We start from the raw sequence: 7137 nt of genomic DNA, 5'->3' as shown, positions 1-7137 counted from the left end.
GAAATGCCAGACTCAGAATGTTAAAAATGCAGCATAAGTACTTGTTTGGTCTCTCCTTAAGAATAACCTTTTTTTTTTTAATTGAAGATTTTATTTTCTGCAAAATTATTTCCTACTCCATTGACTATAGCCACTTCCCTAAAAGTAGTTATTTTATTCATCAGCATTTGGACTCAGTCTATGAATGAGCATTACAGTTGTGTTATATGTTGATAATTGAGGGTGGTTTAAGGATGGAGGGCATACTACTTTCTGTAATTCTGAAAACTTCATAATCCAAACAACCCATTGTATTTTTTAATAAAAATTAATTTGGCAAGGAGTTTAAGCAAATTAAAGCTTAAACAAAATTGTCCCAAAGACACATACAGGTGATTTTACTTAGTATACATTGTAACACATACAGAATTTATGTATCTTATTTTTTCATACTTGGAAAACTAAAGCCACAATTTTAGAGAAAACTACATAGCTATGATCTATTGTATTATACACTAATTAAAAATATTGTGGTGCTCTGTCTCCTCGTTCAAAAAACCTATTGCATAATAATTCAAAATCCGAGCTCTAGAAATGGGACTAGCTCCACATCTGGGGTTTCCCTTTGTTACTGTACACTCCAGCCAACACATTTGAAGAGTTATTTCTCATATGTGTAAAATCAGGGTAGTAGCAGTGTACTTCCTCATAGGGTTCTAGTAAAAACTAAATGTGGCCATAGCTGTAGTGTAGCTAGACACTGCCCACCATATCGTAAGCCCTTGGTCAATGTGGTCTGTTATTGGCTATTTCTTCATAATATCTCCATCCTATGTACTGGAAGCAGTTTGTTAGCACATGCTAGACATCCAAGAAACATTAGCTGATTTAATGAATAAATGCTCATTTTTCAATCAACAAAGCAATGAAACTGCAATTCACTTGAATGTAAGAAAAGGAGAGACTCAAGAAGGAAGAAGCACAAAGAACTCAGTGTTCCTCCCTTCTCCCCTATCCCCGGTGCCTAGGTCCTGTGTATGTCTGTGTCCTCACCTGCTACCTCAAATGGTCAGCAGGATGCTGCCGCCTTTATTGGGGCTGGGGAAAGCAGGGAAGCCCCAAGTTTGAGGCGTTTGGTTGCAGGCATCTTAAATTTGAGGTGTCCATTCACTACACATCCAAGTGGAAATGCTGGTAGGCAATCGGACATGTGTCTGGAGTTCTAGTAATTTCAGAGGCAGGAACACTGCGTCCCAAGGTGTGTGCTGTCAACTGGGTGGACACTGTGTGTTCCTTTTCTATCCCCCAACTGCATCCTGTGTCACCAAGAACAAAGGAAATGTCTCCAGAAAACACGCGGATGGATTTTAAATGTTGACGACTCCTTCCCTAGAACAGTAGTTCTTTGAGCCCTGTGCAGTCGCTTTTTATGAACTGGATTTTTTTAACCTGAAATACACCAGTATTTAGACTGAGACTGCATACAGGGTTTCCTCTGAGTGTAAGCATGTGCAAATGCATAGGGGCACATTCAAGGAGCGAGGCATTTTTTATTAGAAAATCCATGTTCATGAACAGATTCTTAAAGGGTCCTATGAGCCAAAAAGTATTTTTAAAATTCAGAATTTCTCCAGCATGCGTAATGTGAACACACAGCAACAGAAATGTTCTTTTATGAAAGGCAGTTTAGTAAAGTGGAAACATCACAAGCTTTGGTGTTTCCAAGGTGGTGCTAGTGGTTTTCCAAGGTGCTAGTGGTAAAGAATCTGCCTGCCAATGCAGGAGAGGAAGAGATGCAGGTTTGATACTTGGGTTGTGAGGATCCCCTGGAGAAGGAAATGGCAACCTGCTCAAGTGTTCTTGCCTGGAAATCCCATCAACAGAGGAGTCTGGTGGTCTACAGTCCATGGTGTTGCAAAGAGTCGGATAAGACTGAAGCAACTTAGCACACATCCATGCACATACTGCAAGCGTTGATGCCAGTCCTCCGGGTAGAATCCAGGTAGCATTAGTTACCATAACAAAGTCTTGGTCTCCACCACATCATAACACTTCCCCTGAGAAGCCGCTGGAAGATTAAACAACTTTAAGCACAGAAAGAGACTGAAGCACAGGTGCGCAGTGAGGGCTCCCCAGATTCCTTTCTTTTCCCCGTCTTACTGACTTTCTCTGGTGATTAGCAAAATTAGAAAAGTAAGTACTAAGTGAAGCCTCAGATAATACTCTCTCTGCATTGTTTTCTAAAAAAAAACACATGAAGTTAAATAACAGTATTTTCTCAGAAGCACTCTGACTTCCCCAGTTTTTATTTGTTTTCTTGACTGTGCGGGTGTTTTTCTCTAGCTGTGGCGAGCAGAGGCTGCTCTCTAGTTGCGGTGTGTGGCCTTCTGGTCATGGTGGCTTCTCTTGCTGTGGAGCCCGAGCTGTAGGACACGTGGGCTCAGTAGTTGGGGCCTCCTGGGCTCTACAGCATAGGTTCAGCATGCAGGCTTAGTTGCCTTACCACCTGTAGGATTTTCCCAGGGTCAGGGACTGAACCTGCGTCTCTTGCATTGGCAGGTGTATCACTGAGCCACCTGGGAAGCCTCTCTCCCTGTGTTTATATTTAATACATATAAATTAGCAAGAGGAAGGGCGTAAGTTCCAAAGGAAGGACGTGGTGGTCAGAAGCCAAGGGCGTGTCCAGAGTGGAGACCCCCGGTGGGGCCTGGTGCAGCCACACCAGGCACATCTGCTGATGAATGACTGTCTCCCACCCAGAGGCTGCATCCTGTCCTTCCCCAAGAAGGGACTGCACATTCTCAGGATGCTAACGTCAAGTCATGCAGACATCGCAGCGGGAGTCCCAGGCTTCCCATTCATGGGAAGCAAAGAAGCCTGTCAGAAAAGAACACTTTTCGAATGTCAAGTAATTCAGAAAGATTGTTTTTTACTCAGCAATATTCTTAACTGAAAGAAAACAGACAGAAAAAATTGTTGGAATGATGACTGTCCCTTCATGTTTTACTTTATTTTCCAGAGTTTCTTATGCAAATCACCTTTTTCCATTTGAGGATCAGAAAAAGGAAGAAAAGGGTTCTTTTGCCTAGCAGTAAAACTTTGTTTGAGGAAACTAGATTGAAAGGACAACTAATTTCTCATTTTGACTTTTTAGATGACAAATGATAATTTTACTGACCTCCTCAACTAGGAAAACATGCACTAAAAACTAGATTGCTCTTGCATTAACTGCTACAAGTTTCTAATCTGCCAAAGTCTATCCTAATATGGTTCCCAGAAATGAACATTAAGTCTCATCTGCCATCTGATCAATCTAGGTTCCGTCAACAGCATGATATGCTGAGATGCAGGCAGTTTGTTTCTGGTTGGTAAGGTCACAGAAGGCAGCCTTTAGTCTGGTCTGAGGACCTGAACTTCTCAGAACAGTCTCTTATTGATCACAGTCCATCAAACTTCTATTTTAAAACCAAACCTTTCAGTACCTCTTCCATAGACTCTTTCCATGTTAAACGTCCAAAGTCAGGGGCTCATGCTAACATCTTCCTTTCTCCTGTGAGTTGCATGAAGCTTTGCTATGCCATCTGAATCATCATCTTACTCTAAAAAACAGAGAAAGTCATATACAACACCTTCAGTGAAATATACCTCTATCCCAGATACAAAAACAGGACTGCTCCCAGGTGAACGTGGTCATCACTTTCTCCCTCTGGTCTTCCTCTAGAGGGTCACCGGCTGCTCTTGAGCACCTGCTGTGCCTTGAGCAGGCAGCGGGAAGGCCTAGCCTTGCTGGGGGCGGGGAGGTTTGTGTGGCCGTGGTTCTCTCTGTGCGGCTCTGCTGCTCCCCTGCCCTGGCTTGGAGAGCCTGTCCTTCTAGGGTTAGGTGTGTCTGTGTTCTTAAAAATGGTAACTATACTTCTTACTAGCTTGTTTTTTGTTTCAAGATGAGAGACAAAGAGCATGATCACTTTTAAAATAGATTCATGTTGTGGGAAACTGCCATATAGTGCAGGGAGCTCAGCTCAGTGCTCTGTGATAACCTAGAAAGGTAAGATAATAGGAGGGAGGCTACGTGGGTGGGAGGGAGATTCGAGGGAGGGGATATGCATATAGCTGTTGTGGATGTGTCTGGGGATGAAAGTAAAATCTGATGCTGTAAAGAACAGTATTGCATAGGTACCTGGAATGTTAGGTCCATGAATCAAGGTAAATTGGATGTGGTCAAGTAGGAGATGGCAAGAGTGAACATTGACATCTTAGGAATCAATAAACTAAAATGGACATGAATGAGGGAATTTAATTCAGATGGCCATTTTATCTACCACCATGGGCAAGAATCCCTTAGAAGAAATGGAGTAGCCCTCATAATCAACAAGAGAGTCCAAAATGCAGCACTTGGGTGCAACCTCAAAAGTAACAGAATGATCTCTGTTCATTTCCAAGGTAAACCATTCAACATCATAGTAGTCCAAGCCTGTGCCCTAACCACTGATGTTGAAGAAGCTGAAGTTGAGTAGTTCTATGGAGACCTACAAGACCTTCTAGAACTAACACCAAAAAAAAAAAAAAAAAAGATGTCCTATTCATCATAGGGGATTGGAATGCAAAAATAGGAAGTCAAGAGATACCTGGAATAACAGGCAAGTTTGGCCTTAAAGTCCAAAATGAAGCAGGGCAAAGGCTAACAGAATTCTACCAAGAGAATGCACTGGTCATGGCAAACACCCTTTTCCAACAACACCAGAGACGACTTTACACATGGACATCACCAGATGGTCAACGCCAAAGTCAGATTGATTATATTCTTTGCAGCCAAAGATGGAGAAGCTCTATACAGTCAGCAAAACAAGACCTGGAGCTGACTGTGGTTCAAATCATCAGCTCCTTATACCACAATTCAAGCTTAAACTAAAGAAAGTGGAGAAAACCATTAGGTCATTCAGGTACAACCTAAATCAAATCCCTATGATTATACAGTGGAGGTGACAAATAGATTCAAGGTATTAGATTTGGTAAACAGTGCCTGAAGAACTATGGACAGAGGTTCATAATATTGTACAGGAGGCTCTGACCAAAACCATCTGAAAGAAAAACAAATGTAAGAAGTCAAGTGGTTGTCTGAGGAGGCCTTACAAATAGCTTAGAAAAGAAGATAAGCCAAAAGCAAGGGAGAAATGGAAAGGTACACCAAACTGAATACACAGTTCCAGAGAATAGCAAGGAGAGACAAGAAGGCCCTCTTCAATGAACAGTGCAAAGAAATCGAGGAAAGTAACAACAGGGGAAAGACTAGGGATCTCTCCAAGAAAATTGGAGATATCAAAGGAATATTTCATGCAAAGACAGGCACAACGAAGGACAGAAATGATAAAGATGTAATAGAAGCAGAAGAGATCAAGAAGAGATGGCAAGAATACACAAAAGAACTGTACAAAAAAAGATCTTAGTGACCCGGATAACCAAAAAGGTGTGGTCACTCACCCAGAGCCAGACATTCTGGAGTGTGAAGTTAAGGAGCTTAAGGAAGCGCTGCTGCTAATAAAGGTAGTGGAGGTGATAGAATTCCAGCTGAGCTGTTTAAAAATCCTAAAAGATGATGCTATTAAAGTGTTGGTGCAATATGTCAGCAAGTTTGGAAAACTCAGCAGTGGCCATAGGACTGGAAAAGGTCAATCTTCATTCCAGTTCCCAAGAAGGGCAGTACTAAAGAATGTTCAAACTATTGCACAATTGCACTAATTTCACAGGCTAGCAAGGTAATGCCCCAAATCCTTCAAGTTAGGCTTCAGGAGTACTTGAATTGAGAACTTCCAGATGTACAAGCTGGGTTTAGAAAAGTCAGAGGAACCAGAGATCAAATTGCCAACATTTGTTGGATCATAGAGAAAGCAAGGAAATTCCAGAAAAAACATATACTTCTCTTTCATTGACTATGCTAAAGCCTTTGACTGTGTGGGTTATAACCAACTGTGGAAAACTCTTAAAGTAATGGGAATACCAGACCAATTTGCCTGTCTCCAGAGAAACCTGTATTCAGATCAACCTAGAACCTTATGCAGATCAACAGTTAGAACCTTATATGGAACAACTGACTGGTTCAAAATTCAGAAAGGAGTACATCAAGGCTGTATATTGTCATCCTGCTTATTTAACTTGTATGCAGAGGCATCATATGAAATGCCAGGCTGGATGAAGCACAAGCTGAAATCAAGATTGCTGGGAGAAATATCAGTAGCCTCAGATATGCAGATGCCAACACCCTTATGGTAGAAAGTAAAGAGGAACTGAAGAACCTATTGATGAAGGTGAAAGAGGAGAATGAAAAAGACAGCTTAAAATTCAATGTTCAAAAAAACGAAGATCATGGCGTCCAGTCCCATCACTTCATGGCAAATAGAAGGGGAAAAGGGGGAAGCAGTGACAGATTTCCTCTTCTTGGGCTCTAAAATAACCGTGAATGGTGACTGAAGCGATGAAATTAGAAAATGTTTGCTTCTTGGAAGGAAAGCTATGACAAACCTAGACAGCATATTAAAAAGCAGAGACGTCACTTTGCTGACAAAGGTTCATATCGTCAAAGCTGTGGTCTTTCTAGTAGTCACATACAGATGTGAGAGTTGGACCATAAAGAAGTCAGAGTGTTGAAGAACTGATGCTTTTGAACTGTGTAGTTGGAGAAGACTCTTGAGAGTCCCTTGGACTGCAAGGAGATCAAACCAGTCAACCCTAAAGGAAATCAACCCCGAATACTTATTGGAAGGACTGATGCTAAAGCTGAAGCTCCAATACTTTGGCCACCTGATATGAAGAGCTGACTATTGGAAAAGACGCTGATGCTGGGAAAGATTGAGGGCAGGAGGAGAAGGAGGAGACAGAGGTTGAGATGGTTGGATGGCATCATGGATTCAATGGATATGAGTTTGGACAAACTCTGGGAAATGATGAGGGACAGGGAGGCCTGGTGTACTTGGTATATGCAGTCCATGGGGTCACAAAGAGTCAGAAGCAACGTGGAGACTGAACAACCGCAATAGCTGATTTATGTTGTACAGTGGAAACTAGCACCACACTGTAAAGCAATTACATCCCAAACAAAAAAAAATAGATACGTCTTGGAATAATGCCACATCTAATTAGTTGATGACTCAATCAGGTCCCATT

Source organism: Dama dama, chromosome 29, assembly GCF_033118175.1.
Source record: "Dama dama isolate Ldn47 chromosome 29, ASM3311817v1, whole genome shotgun sequence".
NCBI lineage: Eukaryota > Metazoa > Chordata > Mammalia > Artiodactyla > Cervidae > Dama > Dama dama.
This window is presented reverse-complemented; position numbering follows the sequence as displayed.